Source organism: Pleurodeles waltl, chromosome 4_1 (genome assembly GCF_031143425.1).
Source record: "Pleurodeles waltl isolate 20211129_DDA chromosome 4_1, aPleWal1.hap1.20221129, whole genome shotgun sequence".
In the NCBI taxonomy this organism is placed as follows: domain Eukaryota; kingdom Metazoa; phylum Chordata; class Amphibia; order Caudata; family Salamandridae; genus Pleurodeles; species Pleurodeles waltl.
The window spans coordinates 807,317,408-807,331,581 of NC_090442.1; positions in this window are offsets into that span (position 1 = coordinate 807,317,408).

Consider the following 14,174-nt stretch of genomic DNA (forward strand, 5'->3'; position numbering starts at 1 on the left):
ACTAGATACCATGGACTGCTCTTTGTTTGCATCACTGGAACTCAGCCATACTTTACTGCTTTCGGCAGGTCCGCCGCCGCATTATAAGACACTTTTTGATTTTTATTATACCCTGGCTAAGATTGCCAAGTGGGGAGGGAATGCTGCCCTCACTGTCAAAGTCCAGATGCAGACCTGCTGCACATGTTTAGTACTTGTCCGGCCCTAGATTCACTGAAGCAAGAGATAACTGGATTTATGGAAACCGGCCTGTTTGTTTGGACATTACTATGACCTTTCAATTAATGTTACTGGGGCTGCCCAACAATGTGGTCTCTGAATCAGGGCAGTTTTTCGTGTTAATAGCTATGGCAGTGACTTGTCTTTTTTGTATAGCTTCAGCGTGGCTGGACTCATGCCCTCCAACCTTTCATCAATTGCTTGTTGGCAATATACAATCGAGAGTAGCCTATATGTTCGGAGAGGCAGGAAGGCCAGGAAGAGGGGAGAACTGAACTAGGCTCCTGTTGGAAATGGCCATTTCTGCAAGATTTCCCCTGTCTTTTTGGCTTCTGACCTTCTGTTAGGATCCTGGGCTGAACTTTGTTTTTGCTGGCTTTAGGACTCTGGGCACTAAAGTGCGTGTGCTCTCTGTTAGTTGATTTACTAGTACGTCTGTAGTAAAGTGCACTACAGGTGCCCATGGCCTCTAAAATCAAATGTTACTAGAGGGCTTGCAGCACTGATTGTGGCACCTAGATGAGTAGCCCTGCAAACACTGCTTAGACCTGCCACTGCAGTGTCTGTATGTGCAGTTTAAACTGCCAGTTTGACCTGGCAAGTGCACCCACTTGCCAGACTCAAACTTTCCCTTTTACTACATGTAATCTACCCCCTAGGGTGGGCCCAAGGCAGCCCCATGGGCAGGGTACAGTGTATTTAAAAGGTAGGACATGTACTAGTGTGTTTTACATATCCTGATAGTGAAATACTGCCAAATTTGTTTTTCACTATTGCAAGGTCTATCTCCACAATAGGTTAACATGGGGATTGCCTTGTAATATCTTTTAAGTGCAGTTTCCCATTGACAGCAAATAGAAATATGGAGTTTGGGGGTCTCTGAATTTATAGTTTAAAAGTACATATTTTTGTGAAGTTGGTTTTTAGACGGTATATTTGAAAATGCCACATTTAGAAAGTGGGTATTTTCTTGCTTAACCATTTTGTGCCTCTACCTGGCTGTGGAATACACATATGGGTCAGACTGACAGTTGGGCTGTTTGTGAATTCGCTCTAGACAGTCCTACAAAGGGAGCTGAGGTGTGTCCTATATAGCCTGATGGGTCTTCCTGGGCTAGTGTGGAGGGAGCAACTGACACTTGCATCTGAATAAGGGCTGTGCCTGTTCTTTCACAATACAGTCCCCAACCCCTTGGATTGTGTCTGGGGCCAGGACAGGGAGAGGCTGGGTCTTGTGCACTACAAAGACTTTCCTTTGAAGTTTGCCTACTTCAAAGGCAGAAATGAGTATAAGTATTGGACTGCTGACCCCACAACTTCAAAAACCTTCTGAACTGAGGACATTCTGCCAGGGAGAAGGGCTGGATACTTGTGGAGGACCTGCCACTCAGCATGCTGCTTTGCTGTGGTGGCCTGCTGCTGCTACTCCTGCCTTGGAAATTAAAGGACTGGACTCTGCTTTACACATCCTGCTTTCCAAGGTTTTCTAAGGGCTTGAACTGAGCTTGCTTCCAGTTGTGAAGTCTCAGGGACATCAACGACCTCATCTGCCAGTGCCTGTGCTCTACTGCTGAGCGTCCTGACTTGCCAAGTGGAGCCAAATCCAGTCCCTGGGCCCTTGGAAGTGGAAGCTTGTGACTAAAGAAAAATCGATCCACTGCAGGCGTTGTGGCAGAAAAGTCAACGCAGTGCATGCACCACTGCTGAAAAAATTTACGCAGCGCCAGTTAAATTGACGTATCACCTGCTTCAGTGCAGCTCCATCGTTGCCATGTGTCTGGCATTTTCCACGCATCGCCCCTGAGCATCAAATCTTCAACATCAGCGCAAGAAACCGAGGCTGCGTGGCCAGAAATCAATGCATCATTGTCCTGTGGCGAAAGAATCAACGCATCGCCTACTCAACGGGGAAAGAATCGATGCACAGCCTCACTTGCGAGTAAGGTATTGACACATCACTTACTTTTCTGATGCATGACCTCTCTTGCGGCTTTATTATTGATACACACCAGGTACTTTGTGCTAAAGCAATGCATCCATTGATTCCTATGGACTAAGACTCTTAACTTTTAAACTTGAACTCTTTTCTGGAGTATGTTGGATTTTTGTTGTTTTGGACTTATTTTACTCAGATAAATATTGGCTATGTTTCTAAACTTGTGTGGAGTACTTTGGTGGAGTTTTCACTGTGTTACTGTGTATGTGTACCAATTACTTTACACATTGCCTTGGAGATAAACCTGACTGCTCATGCCAAACTATTAAAGGGGTAAGCAGGGATTATCTTAGGTGTCTGACTCTCGTACTCTGACTATAGTGAGGGTCCCTCTTTGGACAGGGTGTAAACTGACTGCCTACTAGAGACCCCATTTTTAACAGCTCCCATACAAAACTGGGTTGGTTCATGCATGTCAGCCCTCGGGGAATGATAATTGCTGCTTTTTCCCCTTTGACAGGATTCTTTCCATATTTTTTGTCAACCTGATTGTGGAGTAAGGGTATCATAATATTTGACTTATGTAGTAAGAGGTAAGGGAAGAGTCTTTGATCAGGCTACCCTGTTTGATGGCCTTCTAGGACTTCTCTCTGCAGTAACCCTATGTGGCTAACAGTTTGCTTCTAATTGTTACTGCGCTAATTGCTTGTGAATCATGTCTTTTGCTTCTTGTTTTTTAAATAGTTTTTTTTTATGAATTCTGGGAGAATTCCTGATGCACTCTATTTATCTTTGTATCCTTCTCTTGTGGAATTATTGGAAAAAACATTTATAAAAATAATTTTTTTTTAAAAAGTGTAAAATGTAAGCTGCTGTTACATCACACATAGGCACAATTAAAATGTCACTCATAATCCTATTGAAAAGGTGACAGCTGAGTTGTGCTGTCGGGTCAAATAAATACACACTGGTGTAAAGAAGCTGTGCCAGGTGTCGGAGATCTTGGATTTTACTAACACTTTTTATGAATTTTCTCCCATCACCACGCATATTGAAGATTGCCACACTGTCCTAGCTGAGTAAACAAAACTTATTGTGTTACATGTATTCATATCTCCTCACATTGTGGTAGGGCAAAGATTCATTCCTGACAGGGCAGTGACACATCATAACTGATAGGACCCAAACCTGACCTTGTGTGTTAGTTATGACAGGGTTCAGTGCATTTAGTCAAAGCCTGAACTCTACTTGGACAGCAACTGTGTAGTTTCCAAACCTGAAACCCATATGAAAGAAAAAACTATAAGTCCCAGAAAGTAACATGCTGCCTCAAATTGCACAAAAGGGTTGGGATTGGCAGGGTGCTAGTTTCTGAAATGTATCTAATTGCTAAGGTATATCTGACTGGTTTTACTTGCAACAAGTCGGCACTGATGTTGAGACACAAGACTATTAAATGAAACATTTAAGCACATAGACATGTCGCACATTATCAATCTCATAACACAGCAGGTATGCTAAATGAGAAAATAAAGCACCTACTGTGACTGGCTGCAAAGCGTTTGGCAGCACTTCATACAGGCCCAAAGGGCCTGATGTCCAGCAGCACAGGAAGACAGGCACACATTACTTCCACCAGTGGTTCCCGAACATGGGTCTGTGACACATTCCCAGGTGGTTCACAGGCTTGGGCTGGGAGGAAGGTACTTCTCCAGCTGGGGCTTCTGACATACACATGTGTGACTGTTTTTATATTTATTACTTCCTTTGTTCATCAGTTTTAAAAGCACTGCAAAGCTCGTTGTACAGCAAAATAAAAGTGTCAACATAACTTGTGATTAATGTACCTGCTGGAGAGGAATGAGAGTTTTCGGCAGTGGCAGTTTTGACTCAAAGGTAGAACAGGTGGTTAATATGCCTACTGCAAAGGACGTGTATCATGCAAAGAACAGTATTTTATGTGGATGCACAGTGGGTTACTGCTTTTGTCACCAAGATTCTTTTGTTGCTGTGTAGTTCATAATCGTAATCTAGCACAGTGCGCTATGAACTGCCATTAAAGAGCTGCATGCAAACTGCATGGCACAAATTAGAAAGTTGTTTTTAGCTAGTCTTTCATTTTCCTTATGCTGCTAAAAAAGGTGTGCTTGTGTAGAAATACATTCTTATTATTAAAGTTAATGACAACAACTATTGTGTTCTGAATCCTGAGTTTGTGTTTCTCCAGACCAAGCACTCTTAGAAAATGCCTACCAGTATGGATGACATGTGAATCCTATACCTTGTAGCCCCTGTAAAGTGCTCTGACACCCTACAGTGGTATGTGAGGTGTTATAAAACAAATGAATTACATGTGTCTAGGGAGAGATTAGAGGCCCTTATGGTTTACTTCTTCCTCACCACATATTTATGTGAAAAAGCTTTCTCAGATCTTACCTACCTAAAACATAACAACAGAAATTTCCCTGGAAAGTTAGAATCTGATCTGAGGATTCACCTTTCCGAAATAAAACTAAAAATTGAAATTTTAGTTCCCGAGATGCTGCACCAACCTTCCCAATAAAATGTTTCAATTTTTGCATATTTTTTCAATATAAAAAAAATGGTATCTTTAGTAATTTGAGTATTTGTTTGGTGTGTACTATTTATTGCGCAGTACTGTTTTAATGTTTGAAATTTAAAATGCACAAATTGCTTGTGGGTCCCCGGCTTCCAATAATGATGCAGTGGGGGTCCTCAGGAGTCAAAAGGTTGGGAACCACTGACTTACAGCAGTCCTGGTAACTCCCTCTCAGTGCTGTCGTCCTTCTCCTGCAGGGGAACAATGTTATTCCCGAATGGAGTTGTGGGCCTGGGAGGCCTTGACGGATGTGTTGCTAAGCAACACTTCGGCAAATCCTTAGCTGATGGGACAAACTGAAACAGTTGCAAATCTCAACTGTTGCTTGGCCCTAGTAAGAGCAGCCTAGAAATCCGAGAGTTTTGTTTATTTGTAGACAAAAATATGCTTCCTCTGCTTCTCGTACTGCCCTTTGCACCCTGAGCAGTGGTAGGGGTAAAGCTAGGAGTCCCAACTGCAACCCCTAAATAACATCTATGTGTAATAGCAGGTGCTATAGAGCTTCATTTGGCATTTGATATGAGTTGTCAGTTGCCTACTCTGCAGCACAGTTCACTTATTTAAAGTAACAGTATTTTCTGATAATTTTCTTACAAATTCTGAACCTTTTTTTCCGTCACTTTAAAGGTATTGATATGGAAAAAACAGGTGGAAGTGCGCCAGCGGTTTCTTGTCGGGCAAATAGATTGATGATTCATAAAGGACATTTAACGTTCAGCACTACAGGTATTGAATTGGGAGCATGGTAAGCACAGGAGAGAGAGGTATAAGGATGAATATTAGTCTTTCATGAAGTACAAGTAAACAAAGGGGTGTAAACAAAGGGAAGAAAATGTGAAAGAATATACACTTTTAGAAAAATAAGACATGAAAATAACATGGATCATAGAAAGGATTTTGCTTTATTGAGATGGGTGCTTATGTGCCACAAACCTTTCTCAAAGGCAGAATGGCTGACTGCACAGAAAACGATTAGAGTTGCAGGCAAGTACTTTTGATTTGAAGAGCTCTCAGGTTTCAAATCAGAGGTGTTCCACTTTATTACACATGGATGTTTACAGTCTGCAGTGTTTTACATCAATTGACTGCAGCTCAAACTAACTGTCAGAGCTGTCAAAGAAATTATGGCATTCAAAGCATAATATTTTCTGAGGCCATAAAGTCAAGTAATGGATTGGAAATTCTGTAATATGACTATCCAACAGCTGACTCCTGTGTATTTAACAGGATTGGCCAGAACTTGCAGAATTTCAGTTCGTGGAATTTTGTAGAATGATCTAAAAACTCTGTGGGATTCTGGTGAATTCTGCCAATTGGCAGAAGAAATGCAGCTCTTGCTGTTTGCACTGCAATTTAGCACCTATATCGCGAGAAGTGCTGAAGAAAAAGCACAAATGCAACATGTCTTGTGCAAGGGTGTGCAGCTCTTTGAGTTGGTTTTGCTGCAGCTCGATTTGAAAATCTACTTGAGCGTCAGCCCTCTGACTGCAACTGCCCTTGAAAGAAAATCATGCTAGGGGATGCCACATCTCACTTGTGCTTGCCAGCTCATTTTCTAGAGCCTCACAGGAAATAATTCTACCATGCAGCAATTGGCAGATATGAGAAATTTGTTTGTTGGTTGATTGTGGTGTGAGTCGTGGTCAAGCAGCAACCACAATCTTTTCAGAGTGAGCCACAAGCCAACCTAAATTACCCTGTCCTCAACTCTCTGGCAGCTTAGTGCACAACAGTCAATGTTAACTTAGAGGCAAAGAGTAAATTATTTATGCAACACTTCAACAAGTAATAAAGTGTAAAAGACCACAGAATAAGGATCCCACACCAAGTTAGAAAAATAGAGTAGAATTGAATAAATAAAACAAAATCAAAACAACAATTCAATCAGTAGAACTAGAGTTAAGAACTTTAAAGATTTTAGCAAAAATAGCACCATAAACCACAAAGGGCCAACTCAGGATATCTGGTTGCGCTTGACCGGGTCAAAGTCACACTTTCAGGTCGACCGGGATGGAGCACAGGTTAGGTACAGTCACTAGGTTAGGCCTACTAAACTTTGACCTTCTCAAGTCTGTGCCAAGAGTCCTGTTCATAGTGGAGGAGGCCACCAGGAGCAGGAAAAGCGTTGCAGGAGGCTGGCAGGGTAGCGTGAAGTGCAGGCAAGTCATTACAGGTGAGCGTTGCTGGAGATTCATGTTGGTGGTCCCAGTAGCGGCCGATGCTGCAGCTCAAAGAGTTGGATTGATGGAGCTTTGCATTGAATTTTAGTGTGAGCGGCGAGGTCTTGGTGCGAACAAGTCCATTTGCAGTTGTGAATAGCCGAAAAGCTTGATTTCAGCTCAGCCAGCCACAGCAAGGGTCCCGGACTTGAGGGACATCACTTGGATGTATGGAACTGACTGCAGCTGGGTCCAGGTGCTGGTGCAGGGTATTGGGGAGCCATTTATGTCCCTGACGGTCAGATCAGAAGGCCAGAAGACTAGCCCTTGGAGTCACTCAAGGGGCCTAGGTTCGAGGTTGAAGTTGCAGGTTCAGTTTTCCTTCCCCAGGCAATAGGTCAGCAGAGGAGGGCAGCAGTTCCTTCAGAGCAGCAGTCCAGCAGAGTGTCAGTCCTTTCAGCAAACAGCAGTCCTTCTTCCTGGCAGACTATCTACAGGTCCAGAAGTGTACAGAAGAGCTTGTGCTGAAGTCCAGTAATTATAATCTGTTATGTCTAAATTCCCCATTGTATGTGCCTGTCTAGGAGGAATACACAAAGCCCAAATGTCAACTACACCCAATCATGTGACCCAGAGACAGGCTGTAGGCACTAAGGCCCATATTTATACTTTTTTACACAAACCAGCGCCGGCTTGCGTCAAAAATGTTACCGCCGGCTAACGCCATTCCTATGCACCATGCGGGCACCTTATTTAACGAATGACGTTAGCCAGCGCTGCGGACTGGTCAGAGTAAAACAAAATTACTCAAACCTGGCAGCGCCGGCATAGGGGAAAATGGGGGTTGTGCGTCAAAAAATGGTGCAAGTCAGGTTTGAGCCAAAAATCATGCCTCAAACCGGACTTGCGCCATTTTTTGACGCACAACACCCATTGAAATGACTCCTGTCTTAGCAAGGGGACCTCTGTCCCCTGGGCATGGTCATTGGGCACAGTGGCATGTAGGGGGACCCAAATTAGGCCCCCCATGCAACTTAAAAAAAAAACTTACCTCAACTTACGTGTACTTACCTGGGATGGGTCCCCCCATCCATGGGTGTCCTCCAGTGGTGGGCGAGGGTGGCAGGGGGTGTCCCTGGGGGCAGGGAAGGGCAACTCTGGGCTCTGGTCACAGACCATGGAAGTGAGCCCACAGGTCCCTTAACGCCTGCCCTGACCCAGGCGTTAAAAAAACAGCACACATCAGGCTGGGCGCCGTTTTTTAAGGCCCGCCCTCTCCTGTGGGTCAAAATGACGCAGGAATATAAATAAGGTGCACAGGCCTACCTTGCATGTCATTAACACAAGGCAGTTTCCCGCATCCAAAAAATTACTCACACGGAGGAATTTTGATGTCTGCGGGCTCGGGCGTCAAAGTTTAAATATGGTGCACGGTTTGCGCCGAATGTGTGTCAAAATTTGTGACGCACATTCAGCGCAAACTGAGTATAAATATGCCCCTAAATGGCCAAGGCAAGAAAACACCTACTTTCTAAAAGTGGCATTTTCAAAACTGTAAATTAAAATCAGACTTCTCCATAAATTAGGATTTTTCTTTACAATTCCAGTAACATCAAACATGAGCTGATTACCTCTTCCTATTGGAAATTAGACTTAATAAGGTAACTCCAATGTTATCCTACGGAAAGGTGTGCCTTGCAGACATAAATTGCAATTTTGAGGGTTTTTCATTACAAGGGCATATCCAACTTTTTAAATACATTGCACCCTGCCCTCGGGGCTGTCCAGGGCCTACCCTTTTTATATTTTTTTTTGTTAGAAACTGCGTTGACAGAGGTATGCACCCTGTCCAAGCAGAAACCACTGTCCTAGTCAGGGTAATTCACAATCACACCCTAAATTAACCTGTGCTCACTTCCTGGTAGCTTGGCACAGAGCAATCAGGCTTAACTTAAGGGGAAAACTGTTAAGTACTTGTGCAACACTTCATACAGTAAGACAGTTAAAACACCATACAAAAAGATACCACACATGATTAGAAAAATAGAGCTGGATTTTAAGTAAAACAACAAAAATCCAATAAGTAGAACCAGAGTTATGAATTTTTACAGAATAAACTGAAATGTAGTGCTTAAAAGCATAAAGCGCCAACTGGGTCTATCTGTTCCCCTAGACTGGATCACATCTGAAAGTTCACACTGACGATGATGGAGTGTGGGTTGGATATAGGGACCAGCCTTGGCTCACTGAAAATGTACCTTGTTTGCGTCAATGTCAAGGAAGATGCGAGGAACAGGAGAGGCGATGTGTCATTGTCAATCCTTGGAATATAGGTGATATGTCAGCTCTGGGCTGTGCAAAGTCCGAGATGCATCAGAAAGAGAGGCAATGTGACACGAAGTCAGTGATGCGTTGCACTCAATCCTCACAGTGGCTGCAATGCATCAGCGTCTTTGGAGATGCAATAGTTCAGAGCAGAGCAACAATGCTTATATGGTGCTTCTGGTTGAAGCACCTTATACCCACTTCCAAGGACCTGGGACTGTATTGGCACCACTTGGCAGGGCAAGACTCACAGATGGCAGAGTCCAGGTGCTGTAGCAGGAAAGTTGGAAGCTCAGAAAACAGGAAAACAGTCAGCTGGCCCTTAAAGGCATTCTGGGCATTGGGTTCAAGTTATATGGGCCCAGTACTTCTCACCTAGGCAAGGAGGGCAGCAGGCAGATCAGTCACACCTAAGCTGCATTTTTGTGTGGCTGTCAAGAGGGAATTCACAAGACCCAACTGTCACCCCACCCCCAGACGTGTGTTGGAGACGGGCTGCAGGCACACAGGGAAAATACCAATGTTCTAAAAGTGGCATTTTCAAATGTTTTACAATAAATCCAACTTTACCATTAAAGAGGCGTTATTATTACAATTCCTTTGGTACTAAACATGACATATCTACCTTCTGTCAATCAAGAATTGCAGCTCATTAAATGTAATAAGGAATCCCTAACGTTATCCTATGAGAGGGGTAGGCCTACTAGGACATGTAAAACAAAGTACATGTCTGACTTTTAAGTACACCACACCCTGCCCTATGGGCTACCTAGGACCTACCTTAGGGGTAACATATGTAAGAACAGGGGAGTTTAAGACTTGGTCAGGGGTTTTAAATGCCAAGTCGACCTGGCAATTTAAACTGCACACACAGTGAGACATATTTAAAGGGCTAATTAAGTGGGTGGCACAATCAGTGCATTTAATGTGTCTTCCACTCATCCTCACTCAAACAATAGGTAAACAGTATCTTCCAACCCTTGCTCATCCTGAACCACAGGATACTATTAATTTGGAAATAGGTCTCTTCCAACCCTCACTATAATAACAAAATCATATCTTTCAACACCCCAGTAGGCAAAGGGTAGTTTCCAACCCTCGCTCATCCCGAACCACAGGACACTACATACATTTGGAAATAGGTTTCTTTCAAACCTCACCATAATAAAAAACAAAATGCAGCATGCAGCAAATCCAGAATAGCAATGAAAATATACTCGGGTAGCGAATTCAGACAAAACACTAAACCTAAACATCCAGTATAGCATCACCAAGATCATGCATAACTTTCCACATAGCACTGAAAATAATACTTTAGCATAACATTTTCAGAATAGAATCACAACACTTGGCAGCATATATAAGAACAAAACATTTGAAATTATTTCTCTGGTAGGTAACCCATCCTTCACCCCAGTGAGCGACTTCTCACCTGAAAACATTGCAATTTGTCTGAAGCTAGAGAATTAGAGTAGTATTCTGTCCCTCACTTTCAGTGAAGTCAAAATATACACCTTACTTGAATGCTGAGTACCCAGAATGGTGCTAAAATCCAATGCACTAATGTGCCCTCACACCAGCCTGAGCAACACTATAGCATTCAAGGGTCATGCAGCCAATCACACGCTTCACAATAAGCACGTCTAATTACTAGGCTGCTGTGAAGAGTCAATAGTATTCCTCATCTTTGCACAATAGCTGCACCCGACGCAGTGTGTCATTAGAGTTGACTTGTTTGACAATAGACATTTGTGCATTTCCCGTGACACACTGCGTTGTGTAGTCCATGTTCTAGTCTTCCTGACACTGCATCAAAGTTTCTGTCCATGGCAGAGCGTGACACAACAAAGATACTGTGTGGAATGAGTCTGAGATGCTGCTTCAACGGCTAGTTGCAGATAATTTTAAATGGTAACACCGGGCCTTGTGAAGCATGCATTTTAATTCTCATGGTTTAGGGGAAGCCTTCATTTTGTGCTCAAAATGCAGAGGGCGGTGACAGTCGGAACGTTTACCTTCCTAAAAACAGCTTTCCAACTGGTGCCCCATTAACAATGCTCTGATATTGGCACACCCGTTAATAAAGACATGTGCTCCAGATAACAGCTTTTCCTGAACAAGAATTAAATGTACTCACAGTCTTAGCACTAATATCATGCTGGTCGAGGCAAGTTGCTAGTTCACTCACCACAATGTTGTATAGTGTTGTCTAGGCCAATTCCAACCTTGTTGGTGGCAAAATCATGGCAAATCAGCATGCATTCAAGGTTAAACAGATCCAAAATGCCCTTGTCACTCGAGTTGATCGCAGGCTGTCTGGTTGTAAAGACACAGGTGGGACTTTCAGGACATTTAACTTTTCTTCAGGCTTCACTCTCTCTGCCCCACCAGGAACAGCATCCTTGCTGCTTAATCCACTCTCTCCAACTGACCTTCTTCCTAATCAGGCACTCATCAACATTCTATCACATCACACTCACACTGGCTGAGCAGCAGGGAACTGGTAACTAAGGAAAGGAAGCGTAGCAAGAATTCAAGTCACAACAATAAGTTTTTAAAGGAATGGCAACGGGGAGAAATGGAAGATCTGGTGGGCAGCAGCAGTGGGAAGTGGATGGGGATGATTGAATGAAAGCAAAATTAAAACCACGTGGGGGGAGAAATGAATAAGGAGGGGAAAGCTGTATACAAAGGTGACGGCAACATGGAGCAGGAGGGAGTGGATTTAGTAGTTGGGAAAAGCAGCACACAAAAGAGAGCAACATGGAGCACAGCATTATTATTTGGCTGGGGACATGCATAAGAGGGAGATATGCAAAAAACATGCACTCTTAACTGCTTAGAAAATGAAAAATGTAGCTCCCTAAAAGTGAGCAATGGAAGTATGCACGTCAGCTGATGAAAAGGATGATAAAGAGGCTGACAAGAAGAGGAAAGCAAACCATTGAATACAAAGCAAATAAATGAGCACAACAATAAAGTCAACGGATGGTGATAAGCAATGGGTGGGCACTGAGACCACTGTGCAGTGGTCTAAAGCAGTTTTTTCCCAAACTTTGAGCAGTAAATAAAGATACATTTAAATGCTTTGTTCATCTTGTCATATTTACCGGTGCTTCAGTGAGCAAGGTCAAATGCCAGGCTATATCTTTTCACAAGTTGCTGCTTATGTTTTTATAACATGGAGGTTGGGGTTTACAAACTCCTCTCACTTTGCAGTCAGAGAAAGAAAAGTAAGAGTGTGAAAAAAGGCCTTAGGATGTTGTTTTTGTGCACCACACAACCAAATGTAATTATCTGTAAATGAACTGTATACATTCAGCGCATAGGAAACCAGAAATGATGCACATTTTTTTTCTAATTCTAAAGTGTGATTTTAATAGGATCAAAACTAATTGAGACATTTTACTTGGTGATAGACAGATGCTAAATATTCACAGAAACTTGAATTCTACACATTATCATTTGTGTGTAATATCGTTTTATCAGTAAAACCATGTCTGTGCAAATTTAGGGGCCATTTCAATGGGATATGTGCTGACTGTAAATGGCACTGTACTATCACAGGATGCTTTAGTTACGTTGAAAAATCACCCCTCCTCATGTCCATTAAAGGTAGGTGGGTCATGAGAGTTTGTCATTATAAAAATTGGGTGGTGGTTCCAAAATGTTTGGGAAGCACTGCTCTATAGTCTTTCGCCTACAGAAACCTTGAGTGTTAAAACTACAAACTAAGCCATTATGGACAAAAACAAATTAGTAGATGATGTGAAGCCATAGAAATTCACATATTTCGGCACCACAGGGAAGTTCGCCTTCTGTTGACCAGTATTGAGGCAGATAGTGTTTGGATGTACTGTACTCCGCTCACTGTAGCCCCTTCTAGTTGCCTGCTCTCAGCTCTGGATCTAGGCCCTGGATGGCATTGTAATGCTCATCAGCAGGTAGTGGTGTGATATGTGCACTACATAGAAGGGGTCATTGAGCTTTCAATGCAGTTATCTAAGTACAGGCACAGCGGGGATCAGCCTTAGAGTGGCTACTTGGTGCACTCTGAGATACAGTGCACCAAGTAGCCATTGAGGGCTTAGTTTCAGATTATTTCAGTTTACCCTGTGGTGCTGTAGGAAAATGCCACTGTTGGCATGGTTACCCCCTGATGTTTTGCCTTTTGTTGATACCAGCTTTGATTGAAAGTGTGCTGGGACCCTGCTAACAAGGCACCGGCACTAGTGTTCTTTCCCTAAAACTGTTCCTTTGTCTCCACAATTGGCACAGCCCTGGCACACAGTTAAGTCTCTTATAAAAACGTACCCCTGGTACCAAGGGCTCTGTGGCCAGGAAAGGTCTCTAAGAGCTGCAGCATGTATTATGCCACCTTGTGGACCCCTCACTCAGCACATGCAGACTGCCTGACAGCTTGTGTGTGCTGGTGGGGACAAAATGACTAAGTCGACATGGCACCCCCCTCAGAGTGCCATGCCCACACCCCACTGCCTGTGGCATAAGTAAGTCACCCCTCTAGCAGGCCTTCCAGCCCTAAGGCAGGGTGCACTATACCACAGGTGAGGGCATAGCTGCATGAACACTATGCCCCTACAGTGTCCAAGTCAATTCTTGGACATTGTAAGTGCAGGGTAGCCATACAGAATATATGGTCTGGGAGTTTGTCAAAAACGAACTTCACAGTTCCATAATGGGTACACTGAATACTGAGAAGGTTGGTATCAAACTTCTCAGCACAAAAACCCCACACTGATGCCAGTGTGGGATTCATTGAAAAATGCACACAGAGGGCATCTTAGAGATGGCCCCTGCATACCAGCCCAGCTCCTAGGGCTAGGCTGACTGGTCTCTGCCAGTCTGACACTCCCAGACAAGTTTCTGACCACATGGGGTGAGTTCCTTTGTGCAC